This window comes from Malus domestica, chromosome 09 (genome assembly GCF_042453785.1).
Source record: "Malus domestica chromosome 09, GDT2T_hap1".
Classification (NCBI taxonomy): Eukaryota; Viridiplantae; Streptophyta; class Magnoliopsida; order Rosales; family Rosaceae; genus Malus; species Malus domestica.
In genome coordinates this window covers 10,368,582-10,389,023 of record NC_091669.1, presented here as the reverse complement: position 1 = coordinate 10,389,023, position 20,442 = coordinate 10,368,582, and the positions used below count along the sequence as shown (strand labels likewise).

The 20,442-nt window shown below is 40.4% G+C and overlaps 1 pseudogene; it reads left to right on the top strand.

Annotated features, from left to right (window-relative positions):
- The first annotated feature begins 12,686 nt into the window (after positions 1–12,686).
- LOC103441456 (transmembrane 9 superfamily member 8-like) lies at positions 12,687–14,626 on the top strand (annotated as a pseudogene).
- Positions 14,627–20,442: the final 5,816 nt, after the last annotated feature.

The window sequence follows — 20,442 nt, the reverse complement described above, 5'->3', positions numbered from 1 at the left end:
CGTCCACCCGTCACTAATCACACAGAGGAAAACTAATGAAAAGGGCGGGCTTGAAAACTTTGAGTTTTAATGATAAGAACAAAATAAAAGGTAAAGTGAATAGTACCAAGATTGACTTTTTAGTGTAAAAATGTAATTTTTCGTTAAAGTGAACAGTACCGTGAACTTTTCGTTAAACATTCCATCACACAAAAGGGTCATGTGGGAACTAGGCAGGTGGCTACTCATGTCAGCTTGGGTTTTATGCTTCTTAGGTTATCGGTGACGTACACGTGTTTAGGAAACATGACGTGTCGACAATTTTTGCTCTGGTGACGTGTCTGGGATCCTAAGAATCATGTGATCAAGAACGTTCATCGTATATCGTGCAGTCAGAAATCCTTTTAAAATTTAAAATTTAAAATTAAATATAAATAGTAACTAACAAAAACTGACATGTACGACGGACAGTCTCAATCCTGACGACAAGCCGACACATTTGAGAATGTAAGTTCGACTTACAAGTAAGTTTGATTATTTTTTTCTATTGACTATTTTATCTATTGTTAGTTGGTAATTAATTAAGCTCTGATACTATGAAAGAAGTGGATGTTACATCATACAACTATTTGGTAATATCAAAAAGAGTTTAATTTACTTATAAGCATATACAAGGTCCTTATTCTATCAATGTGGAATTCATTTTTAACACATGGGCAGCACAAATGGAGTAACGTGGAGCAGGGCCGTCTCTGAGATTTTGGGAGCCCTGTGCGAAATTTATAAAAGCATCACTCCTTAAGATATTCTTAAAAAATGTAGGATAATCTATTGATGCTAGAAAACAATCACTTAAATCAAAACAAAATTTAACACTAACTGATTGCAAGTTTAAAATAATAAGTAAAAAGAGCTACAAACATAACGTTCACTAAATAATCAAAAGCAGTTCAATCTTAAACAACCAAACAAGAAAACAAACTTCAAAAAACTCTAACTTTAAAGTTTCACTTGAATATGTAACATTATTATATAATAATATTGAAAAAATACCGTCTTTTATGGTGTATTATTAGCACTCAAAATATCTTATTGTACTCTAAATTTTTATGTTTAGAAAGGAAAAAAATAACGCTTATAAGAAGTGTAAGATGAGATTTTAAATTGTTAAGAAAATCAATTTTTGAATATAGAACATTATTTCATAACAAAAGCAATTTTAAATATAGAATATATTACATATAAATATTAGGTGACAAAAATTTTGGGGGGCCCTTCAAATTTGGGGCCATGTGCAACTACACCTTTTGCAACCCCTTAACGCCCCCTTTGACCTGAAGCACGTGTGGCAATTAGACTTCACACTTGTGATAACTTTGCTCTGATATTATGGAGAAAATTAAAGTCTCACCATAAAGCCAATGACAATAAAAAAAAAAATCCAACTTACCTATAAGCCGATGTAAAGTCTCCTTCCCATTAATATAAAATTCACCGTCAATATCATCTTCCCTTCATAACAGGTATTAGAAACACCACATACCATAAAATTTCTTACTACAATATTAATTATGGGAAAAAAAAGTAACCCACCTTTTTTTTTAGCTTTTAAAAATTTTCATTTAATTCTCATTTTTCAAATTAAATAAATAAAACAAACATAACGAACATAATTAAATAAAAATGAGTGTGGCTAAAAAGATGTGCGTATGTATTTTTTATTACAAGAGATATATTACTATCTAAAGTCTAAACTACCATACAAGAGTAAAGAGGACTTGAAATCGGAATATAGTGAGTTTTTTCCACCCTCCCCCATTTTCTTCTTTTCGTTTCATTGTTAACCTTTATTTGGATTTTTAAAGAAAATAAAAGAGTACTTTGTGATAGCTAAATGAAATCATATAGCGTAAAATATGGAGTCTAGGTTTTTTTCTTTCTTAAAAATATGCTTTATGTGTTTTGAACTAGGAAGTAGAATTTGAGGGATATTTTTTGTTTATAATTTGAGAAATATATGAAGTTGTTCCCTTCCATCGTCTTATTTTCATTTGAACGCGAATTTGGAGAATATGAAAAGGACGAAGAAACTTGCGAGAGTATAGGAACAATTAAAAAGTTTTGGACATTAATATGGTACTTCTCAATTAGATTTTCAAATCTAAGGTATTGCACTAAATGGGTGGTAACACTACCACACAGATGGCCAATCCATGCATATATAAGCATAGTGTTTTTCTTATTGCATGACTAATTGTTTAGGGAGTTTTCAAGCTTGTTTATAAGTGTTTTTAAAATGATTGACAATGTCAAAAAATATTTTTGAACTCTAAAAACACGCGCAACTGTTATTTGTAATATTAGAGATTGTTTATTCAAGTAGTCAAGCATTCATTTCATTTTCTTTCTATTTGTGATCAATGACCAAATAAGACTGCCGTCTTTCTTTCTTTTTTTTCTTTTTCGAGAAGAGTTTCTTCTCTCAAGTCGGCCAAATCGAACTTAGAAGTCCACAACAACTAGGCAAGGGCTAAAAAGGTGGTGTTTGGCGGGCTATGATTTAAATATGGGTGAATTACATAGTAGCCCCTCAAGTTTAAGATCTATTACAATCCCATACAATATCTTTAAAACATTTTACTTTCGTACCTCATGTACTATTTTATTTCAAAATAATACATCCGTTACATTTTCCATCCATTGATCCGTTAAGTGCTGACGTGGCTGCCACATTTGTGCCACGTGGCAAAAATAATAATTTTTTTTTTATTTTTAAAAAAAACATGAATCTTCTAACCCCCCCCCAAAAAAAAAATACTCAAACAAAACCCTATCCCTGTGCACCCCCAACCAGAAACCCAGGAAGCAACCCCTCCCCCCCCCCCCAACGAACCAGAAACCCAGAAAGGAAAACCCCACCCCCTCACCCGCCCGTCAACCCTCTCCACCCCCTCCGGCGACCCACCCTCCCCCCACGACCCACCTCACCCAGAAATCCACATCCCTCCCCTCCGCATCCACCCCGTTCCCTCCTCTACACACCCCCACTCTCCTCTACACACCCCTCACTTCTTAAATCCACATTCATTCCTCCCACCTCACGAACCCGGCAATGGCAGCGTAGATAGGATCTGGAATTTTTTTTTTCTTTTTCTTTCTGGGTTGCAGGTAGGGGGTCAGGGGAAGAAGATGAAGATGGGGGAGAAGAGAGGGGAAAAGAAGGGGGGGAATGACGAACTGAAGGGTTTTTTTTTTTTTTTTTTTTTTTTTTTTTTTTTTTTTCTGGGTTGCAGGGGGAAGAAGAGAGGAGGAGGAGGTTTCTAGGTTTGGGGGTTGCGGGGAGAAGAGAGGAGGAAGACGGGGGGATAAGGTTTCAGCTTTTGATTTTTTTTTTTTGGTTGGAAGATTTAGGTTTTAAAAAAAAACAAAAATTATTATTTTTGCCACATGGCACACATTTGGCAGCCATGTGGCACAAATGTGGCAGCCACGTCAGCGCTTAACGGATCAATGGATGGAAAATGTAACGGAGATATTATTTTGAAATAAAATAGTACATGAGGTATGAAAGTGAAATGTTTTAAAGATGTTGTATGAGGTTGTAATAGACCTTAAACTTGAGGGGCTACTATGTAATTTACCCTTTAAATATTCTACTCCAAGAAATCTTTGTTTTCTGCCATGAGAGATTTCCCACATGTTTTCCCGTTCGAAATATTCTCCGAATATATGTAAATATATATGTATGTATATATGTGCGAGAAAATGATCATGTGATCTTATCCGTTCATCGTATATAGTGCGGTCAGTTTTCGTTAGTACTATTAATATTTAATGTTAAATTTTAAATTTTGAAATAATTTATGACCATGCAATATACGATGAATGGGTGAGATCACGGGATCTCTAGGATCCCTAGGAAAAGGATCTAGCTAGGATCTGTTTCCATATGTGTGGATATTATATTTATGTTTTTAAGTTCGAGAAATTAGACCAATAGCTAGTTAGTCAGTTATTTTTGGAAAATAATATTGAAAGATAATTGTCTTTTTAATCATATGGCTCGTGTCAAATGTTAAGGTCTTTTACAATATGTCGAGAAAAGTGAGTGTGATACCAATATATTGAACTCATATTGAAATTATACTCTTATAGTGGGCCGAAAAATTTGAGTGTGAAACCAATATATTTAACTCACACTAGTGTTATAGGTATTAAACTCAAGTTGCCTGATTTCTATATATAGGTATCACACTCATTCAAATTGTGGAATGATTAAGATGCGCTTAATGCTTCATTAAAATGGTACTTGGAGTTTTGTATATAAGTTTCAGTATTACCGTCCAACTTTGTTTGAAACAAACATTTATTCAAAGTAGGTAGAGTTTAAATCAGAAAAGTTTTACCTTAATAGAAAGTTGAAGCCAGAATGTTTAATTTTAATTAGTTTGAATCTGTAAACATCTTTGTTTGTTCTAATGGACTATGTTCGACAAGGATCTAAACCAAACATTTCCTTGTGCATATAATTGTCGTACTAAACAGCTAAACATATATACTTCCAAAACACACGATTCCACCGGCTATCATAATTTTGCACGTTACAGGTTTTTTTTTTCTTTTTTTTTTTTCCAATCGAAATAAATCTCATTAAAAAAATTAATATAATAGCAAGGGCCATTAAAAAGGAGAGTTCAAAATTGCCAAGCAATGTCCAATGAAATATGCCCAAATGAGGCAGTGCATACAACTGAAAAAAAGCAAAAAACTCTAGAACTGAAATAAAAAAGCAAACAACCGCTTCCACCATATCAGCCGCATCACCATTGCAAAGCCGCTGCTACAGGCCAACAAACCAAATGGATGAACGAAAAACGGGAGTAGACAAGCCACCCTCGCTATGAACGCTCCCATAATCCTATCAAATTGTGCTTTTAAAAACTACTAACTACCACGCCATTTGCGCTATGAGCACTCAGATAACTTAGATTACATTTTGTATTATAATTTAAATTGATTAAAGGGTGCTAGAAAGAGAAACATTGATCATAGACCAAACTCCTCAAATTGTATAGGACCAGTTGAAGAAAGTAGAAAGGAAGGTTGGACTGTTCAACCTTCCTTTTGAAAAAAAACCTATAAAGCCAAATTGGAAATTTTGTTCAAATTACTTTATAAACATGGATGCCAAAGGTGAGAGAGGCAAATGTCTTAATCGACTAAAGAATGAAAGAGTAGTGATGTTGGCACGCCGAGATGGGCGGTTTAGTCGGTCGCCTATGGCCGCCAATCTGAGGGTACCCAAAAGCCACCATTTCTTTTTTCTTCTGTGGCAATGACCTTTTTAACACAAAAGCAACCCACGAAGTGGCAGTTTACACCAACAAGAAACAGACTTTGAATCCTTCAGCATGAAGATGAGGAAAAAGAAAACAGAGAACTTAAAGATAAAAGAAATGTAAAGTGGATTTCACAACAACTATACCACGAGACTTTGGTTTGGTTTGGTGAGTTTATAGTTTAGTTTAATAAACACAATGGTGCTTGTTATATCTGATGAAACTCTTATGTACTCCATGGGACAGTTATGTTATTGGCATTTTCTGACCTGATTCACCTTATTGTCAACCTTTTAAATCAAAAGGGAACTAAGAGACCGAAATAAACAATATATATATATAATAATAAAAACTATTATTAACACTCCAAAAATCTTAATCTATAATTCTCACAAGTGTATTTTTCTTTCTAATTATAGTAAGTTTTGAGTACAAAATAAATTTTTTAAAATGTTAATAACAATTTTCTAAAAAAAAAAGCGTGAAAATCATTTCCAATCAACTAGTAGAAAAAGTGAACAAGAAAATGTGCTAGCTGACATAAGTTTGCTAATTTTTCATGGTATTATTTTCCCCATGTAAGATAATATATACTATTCACACTACTTTTCCATCGATCACAATTCCACTAAATATAAGTGGAATTATATGAGTAGAATTCTCTCCCTCTTTTTTTTTTTCTTTCCTTTCCCTCTCCTCGTATTTAAACGGTTACGGTTAAGCCACGTCAACATCAATGACGTAGCCACACCAAAAATTACGGTGGGCTATAGCCCAGGGAGAGTTTGTGGCAATATGTATATATACTTTGGTGTATAGTGTATATAATAGACAAAAAAAATGTGCAAGAAGAATTATTTTTAATGAAACTAGCACAGTGAGTATTTAGCACAACTAAAATTATAAAAATTACCATGGAAATTGTGATGTCATTTTGTTCAAGATTATTCTGCTTTGATTTAGTGGGGTTTATATTGGTTTCATTTCAACCAATTTTTTTTAAGATTGCTTTTACTTCTACTTTTAGTGTTTTGCTTTGTGCTAGTTGTGTGGTTATAATTGAGATATCAAGTTTTCTATCTTCTTCTTGTGTTTAAATCTAAATATAAGTGAAATTTGATGATTCATTGTAATTTTTATAGTTTGCGATTGCGAAGCTTATTAAGTTCATGCCAAGCAAATTTTAAGCATACAAATACAAAAGTTAAACTTAAATTTTTGCATACAATACCTATGTAGCAAAAAAACACATCTGATTTTAAGATAATTTTTTTAGCTAGCCCACTCATAAAATATTTTCTGCCTCCGCCTTTGGTCAACATTTTATATTAATTTTTTTTAGAAAGAGAAAGACAAAATAGAGAATGTGAGATGAGGGGATAGAAGATGATGGAAAAAGGACAGGAGATAATCCTAGTCCGGAATTATAAGAATAGATGAGGTTATAACAGGCAATGAGTTAGGACTAACAATCTACTTGGTAAAGATTCTTTTATAATGGAGGATTAACTCACTCGCCTCGCAACAAATCATAATGACCTATTATTTCCAATAGGATCCTCTCTCCAGATTCTTTTGGTGAGGATTCTGAAGATTCGTAAATCGTGTCCGTTTATCGTACATTCTGCAGTCAGTTGTCAGATACTGTTTATGCTTAATTTTAAATAAAAATATTTAAAATGATTTCTAACGGCACGATATACGATGAACAAACACGATTCACGAATCCCCGAGATCCTCACAAAGAGAATCCGGTGAGGATCTGGCGAGGATCTGGATTCCTATTATTGTGGCATAAAATTTATTGGTATTAGGGATCATTCTCAAGTATGTGAGAGTCAAAACTTGATTTTTTTTTTTTTTTTAACAAAATAAAGATTGCTACTAGATCAACTGGTCATGTGCAAGAATTAGCTTAGATACGAGATCAATCCCATTTTATATACTAAAAAAAATTTCCTCTTTAACTAAAATCTAGGAGCTTTAACTTAGTTAAGACTATTATCCAAATTATCACATAACTATATGAGCCTAATTTAAAATTCCTACCTTATACTCATTTTGAAAACCAAAGTGGTATGATCTATTTTGAGATGCATATGGATATAATAATCTAAAATATGTAGTACCCTTAACGTAACAAATGGTGTCTTTAACACCATTTCAATGACTGTGTGTTAGAACAACTCCACTATGGGTTGCTGCTCGGGCAGTGGACCAAACAGGGCATGATAGCCCGGCTGAAGCCCTCTAGCGTGGGGAGCCTGAGGGACTAGAGTTGAGAAATTTCTGTGATGCATATTTGCCATCCCTTGTGCCTTTGTAGTAAACTGGACATGATTCTTTACATTGCAAGTCATACAATCTTAAAGAAAATACATCTTCTCATGTACTAAATACAATCTATTATAAAGGAAATAAATCTTTTAGTTTCTTAAATACAATCTGAAAAATACTCTTTCAGTATTCTTAATACAATCTAGTTTAGTTGTGGTTCCTGGTCTCTAACTGCTATAGACTCAAACCTTATGCATGCTTTATATTTTTTTTTATTGAAGTCCCTCTTCTGCTACATAAATGATATAATAATAAAAGAGATGCAATAATACCAATAAAGACTCAACCGTTTTTTTTTTTTTTTTTTTTTTTGCTTTCATTTACACTACCAATTTAATTATTCAAAATTGCTTATGGGTTTTGATAAAAACAAAGTAATAATAATTGCTTATGGGTGCATTCTAGATTATTAAAAAAAGGATTTTATTTTATTTTTATAAAATAATATTAGAATGCTAGAAGTCAAGTTTGGTGTCTCAATGTTTCACCAAAAATAATTAGACTATAAAGCCCCTAAAACAAAAACATTTAACTCATGTGATTTACTGTTAGGAATATTGATAAAGGATAGAAAAGTCTAAATAAAAAAAACAAAAGCAGAAGTGACACACCCCGACTCGAGATGTCCACTTGAACTTTGAATCGAGTTGTGCTGGGCGACACCATGAAAGTGACGAAGCCATAAAGTGTAGTAATGTGGAAAATGTGAATAAATTTAAACCTAAAGTGCCTAAATGTGAGAGTACGCATGTGAGCGGGAATGAACTCAATTCACACGTGATGTTAGAGCATTAGTAAAGTACAATAAAGATAAAAGAGGAATTATACCGTCGGTAGTATTCCCACAACAACAGTTTTCCAGAAATCCTCATCGACATGAAAGCTCAGCCATTAAAACCTGGAGTGGCGAAAAACAAGGGTGAGTGGGCTTGAAAATAAAGTTTCGTAAAAACCTTTTCGAAAACATAATAACCCCTCGCATAAGCAAACATATCATATCGAGTGCAAAGATATTTATGCAAGACTGGCTGTAACAATAATATTCTGACATGAACAAGACTGGGTGTAACAATAATATACGCTATAGTATTACAATCACGTGAAGACTGGTGCTATGCGCAGCACATACAAGTCCTAATTGCCTATAGCAATCTAGGACAGGACTGGCACATACAATGGTTCCAAGGTGAGCGTACGATGTGATGTGCATTTACATGTGAAAGACTGGCCCTGGCCTGGGAGAGTACTAACACCGATGCAGCAAACGATGAGCATATAACATAAAAGGCAAAAGACTGTGTACTACCCTCATGTTTCATGGTTTTCAACATTTAGTACTGTAGACATCGAAATTTCGGTAAATAAATGTTGACCGATAAATCAAAGTGTCAACGCTCATGTATTACATAAATTTTACACGTAGCGTGTGGCTCAACGAAAATTGAAATGAGTTAGAAAAGTCATCAAATAGGACACGTGTCAACACCTGGCAGAAACGACTTATTTCATCTGGAATATTATATTCAAAATTAGGCATTGGAAAATTCTATAAATACAAGCCCATTTCATTCATTTGAGGGGGGGGAACCAATTCATATTACACCTTGAAGCTCTAAAGCTCTGAAACTCCGGAGCTCTCAAGCATCCAGGTTCCCGAAGAATCAAGAAAGCCTTCATCGTTCTTCGTTCATCGTTCTTCCAAGATCAAGCCCCGACGGCCCTTGAAGAAAGTGTTCTCCGTTCATCGTTCATCCTAAGATCAAGCCCCAACGGCCCTTTGGATCAACAATCATCCACCAATTCAAGATCAAGCCCCGACGGCCCTTGAAGAAAGCACCATCGTTCATCATCCGTTCATCCAAGATCAAGCCCCAACGGCCCTTTGGATCAACAACGTCGACAAATCCACACATCCAACCGTTCTTCAAGATCAAGCCCAAAAGCCCTTGGAGATCCGTTCATCACTGTTCTTCAAAGATCAAGCCCAAAAGCCCCTTTGAAGATCTGCTCAAATCCACCTTCAAGATCAAGTCCACGGCCCTTGAAGAACGTTCATCCTTAGATCAAGCCCAATGGCCCTTTGGATTAATCGCATATCCACAAATACACACCTTACGGAGATTGAATCAGAGGATCAAATAGAAGAGAGATTGTAACCCCAAAATCATCAAATACAAATATTTGTTTGTGCACGTTGTTCTTGTCTCTTTCGTTTCAGGAATTTTCCGTGTTCACAAATTGGCACGCCCAATGGGACCATCTCTACCTCTCATCTCTTTCTCCGTTCAAGGAATCCAAGCACACCTCAAAGTCAATGGCATCAAGCAAGGGACAAGCCGTTCTTGCAACCACTGAGGGAAGGATCCTAAGCACTTCTGCCGCAAACGGACAATCCATTGGCGCCACAACCGCTCCTCAACATGCCACTTCAAAATTGGTGCCGCTAAAAGAGCAAATGGAGCATCCAAGGTGTGAGTATGTCATCAACCTGACCTCGCTGGGGGCACCGAAGCATGATGTTGGGGCACACAAGATGACATCCCAAAGCAGCCAACGACGTTCTTCATCAGCATCCTGGATGTCTAAAGGAAAGTCACGTCTATTGGTCGCACAAGTTATGACTATCGGCGTTACCTCCGTTGAAGAACAACTGGCTCAAATGAATGAAGCGATCGCAAGGCTAACACGGATTGTTGAAGAAAAAGACTTGCAAATCGCTGCACTCATCAGCCGACTGGAGCCACAGGACGACGAGAACCCCGACCCAGAGAATGATCCACTAAAGAGAAGAGATGACGAAGAAGATGAGCCTCAGGTGGAGAAAAACGATGTGAAGCCGAAGCCAGACCAAGCAGCGGCACTCATGGGATCTCTTTTTATCCAGCAGCTGCAAGAGATGATCACCAACACCATCAAGGCACAGTACGAAGGGAGCTCATATACCTCCGGGTTGTACTCGAAGCCGTATTCAAAGAAGATCGACGCCTTAAGGATGCCGAGGGGTTATCAACCACCAAAGTTCATGCAATTTGATGGAAAGGGAAACCCGAAACAGCACGTTGCCCACTTCGTTGAAACTTGCAACAACGCAGGAACCGAAGGGGACTACCTCGCCAAGCAGTTTGTGCGCTCGCTGAAAGGAAACGCCTTTGAGTGGTACACGGATCTGGAGCCTGAGTCCATCAACAGTTGGGAGCAATTGGAGCGGGAATTCCTCAATCGCTTCTACAGCACCCGCCGCACTGTGAGCATGCTAGAGCTAACAAGCACAAAGCAGTGGAAAGACGAGCCAGTCATTGACTACATCAACAGATGGCGCACTCTAAGCCTCGACTGTAAAGACAGGCTCTCGGAAACCTCTTCAATCGAGATGTGCATCCAAGGCATGCAATGGGGTTTGCAATACATCCTTCAAGGCATTAAACCACGGACTTTCAAGGAATTGGCCACTCGCGCCCATGACATGGAGTTGAGCATCGCCCATCATGGGAAGAAAGAACCGATCGCCGACTACAAGAACGACAAAGTTCTTGGGCCAAAGTTGGAGAAGACTACGTGGAAACCCACCAAGGAAGCAATGACGGTCAACACAGCTCCCGTCAAAATCCCTACACGAGGCAAGGCGATTCAAACCGAAGCTTTTCGTGATCAAGAGATGCGTAGACGCACTTTGAAGGAGCTTGAGGAGAGGACTTATCCATTCCCCGACTCTGATGTGGTTGCCATGTTAGAAGACTTGCTGGAAAAGAAGGTGATTGGTTTGCCTGAGTGCAAACGGCCAGAAGAGATGAATCGCACTGACAGTCCAAGATACTGTAAATTCCACCGCTTCATCAGTCATCCGACAGAAAAATGTTTCGTGCTGAAAGATCTCATCATGAAGCTGGCTCAGAAAGGAATCATCGAGCTAGATCTTGACGATGTGGTGAAGTCAAACTATACCACCTTCACTTTTGGCTCTTCCGACTCAAAGTTTTCACCTCAACCGCTGGGGGCATCCTCCAAGACAAGCAAAATTGAAGGATGGACTCAAGTCACTCCTAAGAAATTGCACAAGAAGCATACGTCTTCTCCACATGTCCGCCAATCGGAAAGGGGGCAAAGCAGCTCTTGTCAACCTTCAAAGCAACATGAACGTGTTGAAGATGATGAAATTTCGACACATAGATCGTCCATCCCCATCACAATGCGTGATTTCTTTCCTGAAGACTTCTTCAATCACTTGGTCAAGACTCCTTGCTATGAAAATTGCAAGGAAAACCTATCTAGGATCGCTTGACGAACCAACAAAGCTCCTTGTTCGCATGAGCCTAAACTGCACGAACCAAGGCTTATCGCCCGCATGAGCCTAAACTGCATGGCACAATGCTCCTGGTCTGCACGAGCATAAAAGGCAACACCAACGCTCCTGGTCTGCACGAGCATAAAATGCGACAACCCAACGCTCCTTGCCTGCACGAGCTGAAACTGCAACACGGCACCAAATGCTCCTTGTCTGCACGAGTTGAAACTGCAAACGACACCAACACTCATTGCCTGCACGAGCTGAAACTGCAACACGGCACCAAAAGCTTCTTGTCTGTAAGAGCCTAAACTGCAAGACACAAGGCTCATCGCCTACACGAGCCTAAACTGCATGGCACAACGCGCCTGGTCTGCACGAGCATAAAAGGCAACACCAACGCTCATTGCCTGCACGAGCTGAAATTGCAACACGGCACCAAATGCTCCTTGTCTGCATGAGTTAAAACTGCAAACGGCACAAAAAGAAAATACCAAAAATATGTATGTATTTGAACTACGTTTTGACTTGATCTCTTTCTTTGAAAGGGTACGTAGGCAGCTGGAATATTTAATTTCGAGTTCAGTCATATCAAAATAAAAAAAAATGTTTTATTAAAGAAAAAAAAAATACATATGTTTTATGTATTTACAAAAAAATATATTTATTTATTACAGCTTCAAAAAAAAAAAAAAAAAAATCAAAATGTCAGCAAAAGACCCAAATGCCAGGCCTATCCCTTCACCAAAATGTCTGCTTCTTCTTCTTCCAGGTCCAGGCCTCCCTCAATTTCACAGGCCCAGATGCCAAGAGCCCAACTCTCGTGGCCCGCCCGAGCAGCAGCTAAAAGAGCACCAACCGACAACGGCATCGCACGCCGTCCTCTACAAACCCTCCGACATTGCCACCTGGGTCGACTTCTTCCTCTCCGGTTTGAACCACACTGATTGAGACAGCCATGGTGAACAAGAAGTCAGTGATGGAAGTAATCAGAGCCAGAGCCGCGAGGCCGAACTTCCGCAACAACGACGACAAAGTCGTTTTCGCCGTTCACGGGCCTCCCTCCAGCTCTCAACCGCCCACTCCTTCTACCTCCCCGGCGTCGCTCCAGAGGACTTCATCAAGGGAGATGTTTTGAAAGTTAAAGTGAATAAATTGACATCTACAAAGACTCAGCTTCCTTACTCATTTTACTATCTCCCTTACTGTAAACCTGAGAAAATCGTGGACAGTGCAGAGAATCTTGGGGAAGTGCTTCGTGGTGACCGAATTAAGAATTCCCCCTATGTGTTTAAAATGCGGGAGGCTCAGATGTGCAACATTCTTTGCCGGTTGACACCTGATGCCAAAATTGTGAAGCAGTTTAAGGAGAAGATAGATGACGAGTATCGAGTGAACATGATCCTTGATAATCTACCTCTAGTCGTTCCCATTCAAAGGCCAGATCAAGAAGCTCCTACTGTTTATCAGCTTGGATTCCATGTTGGGCTCAAAGGCCATTATGCTGGGAGCAAAGAAGAGAAGTACTTCATCCACAACCATCTGGCATTTACTGTGAAATATCATAGAGATTCACAAACTGAAACAACAAGAATTGTGGGATTTGAGGTTAAACCATTCAGTGTTAAACATGAATACGAAGGGAAATGGAGTGATGCACAGACTCATTTAACTACCTGTGACCCCCATTCGAAACACACTGTTGTTAATTCTAATTCTCCCCAAGAGGTTGCCGAGAAGCAAGAAATCATTTTTACCTATGATGTTGAATTCCAGAAGAGTGATGTGAAGTGGGCTTCTAGATGGGATGCTTATCTATTGATGAGTGACGACCAAATCCCTTGGTTTTCAATTGACAACTCATTGATGATTGTCCTCTTCCTTTCGGGTATGGTAAGCGATGATTATGCTAAGAACACTCTACCGTGATATCTCCAAGTATAATGAACTTGAGACCCAAGAAGAAGCGCAAGAAGAGACAGGATGGAAACTTGTCTACGGGGATGTTCTCAGGGCTCCAAATAACTCTGAATTGATGTACGTATATGTTGGAATTGGTGCTCAGTTCTTTGGAATGATACTGGTGACAATGATCTTTGCTGTCCTTGGTTTCCTCTCCCCATCGAACCGGGGTGGTCTTGTGACGGCAATGCTCTTGTTTTTTGCCTTCATGGGAATTTTTGCTGGTTATGCCTCTGCTCGCTTATACAAGATGTTTAAAGGTACAGAATGGAAGAAAATTGCTTTCAGGACTGCAGTCATGTTCCCAGCAACTGTCTCTGTCATTTTCATTGTCTTGAACACTCTAATTTGGGGCCAGTACATCGGGAACGAGAAGGCCCTCTCCGATTTGGCCAGGCAAATCCTCAGCGGCCTCGCCTATCTCCACCGGCGGAAGATCGTCCACCGCGATATCAAACCCTCGAATCTTTTGATCAACGCGAGGAAACAGGTCAAGATCGCCGATTTCGGAGTGAGTCGGATTCTGGCTCAGACCATGGACCCCTGCAATTCTTCCGTCGAGTTTTGCCTCCGCCAGTCCAATCATCTCACCGCAGCCTGATCTCGTCTGCTCTCATCGACCCATCATCCCAACTCCACTGTTTCGAACTCCAGCGAGAACGGCAACTCCCCATCCGACTGAACCGAAATCGACCCGAACAAGTTCTTGCACCCGGTCCGACTCAAGTCCTCGAATCGCATAACTTCTGACTGGTTGTGGGGCTGAAACAGGCAGCTGATGTTATCGGCGCTGGACCTGCAGCTCTCTAAATTGAACTACTTCTGAACGAAATCGGCGGAGCCGTTTTGCGGCGCCGAGCAATTCTGGAGGAGGAGGCTGTTGTTCCAAGTCGGGCCGAAGAGTCCGATCACAGATTCGAACCGACGGTTGCATCTTGCAGGGAGGTTCACGAAGACGGCGTTTGGGGTCACGTTTTGGACTCTGAATTTGCCGAGTGTGATCTCGTTATTTTCAGAACAGTTCAACCGGATTTGGCAGCCAGGTGAGAATCCAAATGGGTAGCGAACCGTTTTGGCGGATTTTCCCGATCCGCATGTGTGTATGCAGGAGCTTGAGTTTTGAGCTTTGGCTATGGCGGCTGTGGAGTTTGAAAGGATAAGGACGGAGGGGTCGAGAAGTGCGGCCTTGGGCTTGGCGGATTGGAGGATTGGGAGACTATGCTCTCCGAAACGGCAGCATCTCCGCCGTTTAAACATAATCCTTTGCAGCGATTGGCAGTGCAAAGGATGCGCAGTGGCAGTGCTCGGTGGCAGTACAACGGGTGTGCAGCGGCTGTGCTCAGTGGCTGTGCTCTGGGTTCTAGCTGGATCCGACATCAAGGTCACCTCCACCTACTCCGTCTCTTGCCTCGCAGCTGCCAATGACTTCAACGACCGCCGTCAAACGACTAGCCGGTCGTGAAGCTCGAAGCACCATCTTCTCCGTCCTCCTTGCTCGGCTTCATCCCTGCAAATTCCCCATCCCATCATCAAACTTTATACAAAAAATATATATTAAAAAAATGGGATGGTGGAGCAAAGTGGTGCCTCACCACGTGAAAGAAAGAAAGGAAAGAAATATATAAAATATAAAATAAATAAAATAAAATAAAATAAAATGAATGGTGGATCAGCACCACCGAAAAAAAAAAAAAAAGGGTACAATAATAAAAAATAGATGGTGCTTCAGGCACCATGTGCAAAGAAAAAATATATATATATATATATAAATAAAAAAAAAAAAAAAAAAAAAGACCATGTGCAGAAAAAGAAAAAAAAAAAAATATATATATATATATATATATAAAGAAGTAAGTGGATCCTTGGTGGCTAGCACCATGCAAAAAAAAAAAAAAGGGGTAAAAGGTTTTGGAATGGATCAGTCCATGTGAAAAAATTAATATGTATGTATGTGTGTGTGTGCATAATATATGTATGTTTACGGCAAAAAAAAAAAAATAAACAAATGCATCGAGAGAAATAAAGTCCGCTTTTATTTATTTTTTTCTGGAAATTTTACATAAATTTGCATTATACATACTTAAAAAAAAAATCAAATTTACAAGAGGGGATCTTCAAGGACGATCAGGTGCCGCCTCACCACTCGGCAGAGCTCCAGAAATGAGAGGCGCTGGAGGTTGACTGTTTGAAGCCTCACCACTCGGCGGAACTCCAGGAAGAAGAGGAGCCAAAGGTTGATCATTCAGAGCTTCACTACGCGGTACAGCCCCAGAAGACGAAGGCAAATGTTGTTGGAACAAACCCACAAACCTCCGATGATCAAGTAAAATCTGACCATCAGATTCCTGCATCTGGTCAATTTTCCTCTTCATGTTTATGGCATAGTTGTGTGCGAGCTTATGCAACTGTTTATTCTCATGCTTGAGCCCCCTAATCTCCTGTTTGAGACTCAACACTTCAGCCGCCAACGATTCAACTTGACGGGTTCGAGCAAATAGGCGTTGGGCCATGTTGGACACAGAACCTGCACACTGCACACTAAGAGCCAGAGACTCTTTAACAGCCAACTCATCAGATCGCCTAGAAAGTAGTCTGTTATCTTTGGGGGTGACAAGGTTCCGGGCCACCACCGCAGCGGTCATATCATTCTTCATCACCGAATCCCCAACGGTAAGAAGACCAGTAGGGGATATGAAGGATGGGCGCCATATGTTATCTGGAGAAGACGGGACTACCTCTTCATCAAGGTTCAAATCAAAACGACGGTCGGAGGGTCCAGACATTTTCAAAGTGTTGAAGGAAGAAGAGATCGGACAAATCAAGATCTTAGAAGTACAAGAGGGGAGTTTTCACAAGCGAAAATTCAAGTGTGCTTTGAAACGAATTGCATGCCTCTATAAAAAATCAGCACTCGACGGGATTTCAGAGATCGAAGAGGCGAGCTCAGAATTCGAAGAGGCCATTCAAAAATCGGAGAAGCATCTTGCTTTTCCAGACGCGTCGGCACCCGTCACACGCAAACTCAGCTTTGCGAAAATCACGGGCAATTTGTCGAAGCGCCGATCCCATATATCGAAGAGGCGCCAGTCTTTTTCAGCCACGTCAGCACCCATCACACGCAAACTCAGCTTTGCGGAAATCACGGGTAATTTGTCGAAGCGCCGATCCCAGTTATCGAAGAGGCGCCAGTCTTTTTCAGCCGCGTCAACACCTGTCACATGCAACCTCTACACTCGGCGAAGCTCAGAAATCGGAGAGGCATCTTGCTTTTCCAGACGCGTTAGCACCCGTCACACGCAAACTCAGCTTTGCGGAAATCACGGGCAATTTGTTAAAGCGCCAATCCTAGATATCGAAGAGGCGCCAGTCTTTTCAGCCTCGTCAGCACCCGTCACGCGCAAACTCAGCTTTGCGGAAATCGCGGGCAATTTGTCGAAGTGCCGATCCCAGATATCGAAGAGGCGCCAGTCTTTTTCAGCCTCGTCAACACCTATCACATGCACACTCAGCTTGACGAAAATTACGGACAATTTGTCGAAGATTTCTGATAAAGAAGAAAACACATGAAGCCATACTGATCAAACACGCATTGGTTGCCGACACGAGTAAAAGAATAATACTTCTACAGGTACTAAAGAATTTCCTATAACTGTCCACCTTCACCCTTCATAGCAAGGCAGACATACAGAACCTTTCTTCATCTCCGAGAATGCCTTCCCAACGAAGCCTCTCGAGTCACTCAGTGTTCCTTATTCCCTGGGGTACCTCTGCAAGCCAATGACTCCAAAGCAGAAGTATCTCATATCACCAGGGTAAAAAGCAAGAGTATCTCATATCATGCGTTCTCCCTGTCCTTTTCTTTGTCCTTGTTCTTACCTACAAAGACAAGGATAAAGAAAACAATATGTCGGAACCTCCACTCAAACTCGAGTAAGGAACCGACTGCTTGGAACCCTTCCCTGATTGCCTACCTAGCACTGCTCTCGAATACTCGTCTCCCACTGCTGCTGTACTTCCAAAGAAGCTGCCACATCTGCCTGAAGAACAGATAAAGGCAAGTGAAAATGATACCTTGCAGCATGTGGAGACAACGTGCAGAAGAAACAAGCAGAAAAGAATGCGGTCTGCACAGTCAACTCAGCAGAAGGAGTCCGAACTGAGGAACTCGAGAAGCTGCCACATCTGCCTGAAGAAACAAGCAGAGAAGAATGCAGCATGCACAGTCAACTCAGCAGAAGGAGTCTGAGATGAAGAACTCGAGAAGATGCCGCGTCTGCCTGAGGAACAGTTAAAGGAAATGAAAATGATACCTTGAAGCATGTGGAGACAAGTGCAACAAAGCACGTGCTGAGTCATCCGCTACTTCTTCAAAATCAAAAGTATCTCATATCATCAGGGTTGCAATCACTCTGGACGGTGAACTTGTTTTGACCCTCAAATTCTTGGGTCGACTTACTAGGCGTTGTGGGCTGCACGTGCCGATTCACCACCCTTGAATCAAATCCTTAAAGATCAAGTCACCAACTGGAAGAAGAGCCCATCAATCTTGAAGATCATACCGTTGACCAAACTGCTCAGGTGTGAATTAGAAAGATTGAACAAAGCAACAAGTCGTCACCTTCACCTCGTGCCTGCTTGCCATGTGTTCGAGTCAACCTTCAAGAATCAAGCCTTAACGGCCCTTGAAGAAGCTTCCAGCCAATTCAAGATCAAGCCTCGATGGCCCTTGAGAAAATCACAAGTCCGATTCAAGATCAAGTGTCTACCACCATTGAATCAAATCCAGTTCAAGAATAAGTTGTGGAAAGTCAACAATTGGAGGAAACCAGAAAATCCTCCAACCCAGTTCAAGAATAAGCTGTGGAAAGTCAACAATTGGAGGAATCCAGAAAGTCCTCCAATCCAGTTCAAGATCAAAGCTGTGGAAAGTCAACAAGTGCAACAAAATACGTGCCGATTCATCCACTACCAAAGCCAAGGATCATCTACCACATGAAACTCCTTGTGGTCCAATTTCAACCTTCAAGATCAAGCCTCGACGGCCCTTGAAGAAATCTCAAGACAGCCTTAACGGCCCTTGAAGAAATCTCCAGCCCAATTCAAGATCAAGCCTCGATGGCCCTTGGATCGACATCTACAATAAGGGACTTCAAAACGCATCTCCTACACGTGACAAGCACATGTATACGACGTGCCTTGAAGTGGGGGCATTTGTAGACATCGAAATTTCGGTAAATAAATGTTGACCGATAAATCAAAGTGTCAACGCTCATGTATTACATAAATTTTACACGTAGCGTGTGGCTCAACGAAAATTGAAATGAATTAGAAAAGTCATCAAATAGGACACGTGTCAACACCTGGCAGAAACGACTTATTTCATCTGGAATATTATATTCAAAATTAGGCCTTGGAAAATTCTATAAATACAAGCCCATTTCATTCATTTGAGGGGGGGGAACCAATTCATATTACACCTTGAAGCTCTAAAGCTCTGAAACTCCGGAGCTCTCAAGCATCCAGGTTCCCGAAGAATCAAGAAAGCCTTCATCGTTCTTCGTTCATCGTTCTTCCAAGATCAAGCCCCGACGGCCCTTGAAGAAAGTGTTCTCCGTTCATCGTTCATCCTAAGATCAAGCCCCAACGGCCCTTTGGATCAACAATCATCCACCAATTCAAGATCAAGCCCCGACGGCCCTTGAAGAAAGCACCATCGTTCATCATCCGTTCATCCAAGATCAAGCCCCAACGGCCCTTTGGATCAACAACGTCGACAAATCCACACATCCAACCGTTCTTCAAGATCAAGCCCAAAAGCCCTTGAAGATCCGTTCTTCAAGATCAAGCCCAAAAGCCCTTGGAGATCCGTTCATCACTGTTCTTCAAGATCAAGCCCAAAAGCCCTTGGAGATCCGTTCATCACTGTTCTTCAAAGATCAAGCCCAAAAGCCCCTTTGAAGTTCTGCTCAAATCCACCTTCAAGATCAAGTCCACGGCCCTTGAAGAACGTTCATCCTTAGATCAAGCCCAATGGCCCTTTGGATTAATCGCATATCCACAAATACACACCTTACGGAGATTGAATCAGAGGATCAAATAGAAGAGAGATTGTAACCCCAAAATCATCAAATACAAATATTTGTTTGTGCACGTTGTTCTTGTCTCTTTCGTTTCAGGAATTTTCCGTGTTCACAAGTACATCAATTTTTTTTCGTCCCAGAGTCATACCTAAAGTGTAAATTTTGGGACAGTCTCATACATCCGTTAGTCAAACTGTTAAGTCTCCCGTTAACTGTGACGTGGTGCCCATGTGGAAAATGACTCGGCACCAAGTGGGTCGCCACGTGGGTCCACGTGGATTTTGTTTTTTTTTTAGATAAGGGATTTTGGTAGTATTAAATTTTTTTTTTCCCGCCAAAAACTTTTGAAAAAAAATCATTTTTTTTTCTTTTCCTTCTTCTTCCTCGGGGGGCCGAACTGGTTCCTCATTTTTTTTTTCTTCTTCCTCCTCCTCCTCCTTCTTCTTCTTCTGGGTTTTGGGGA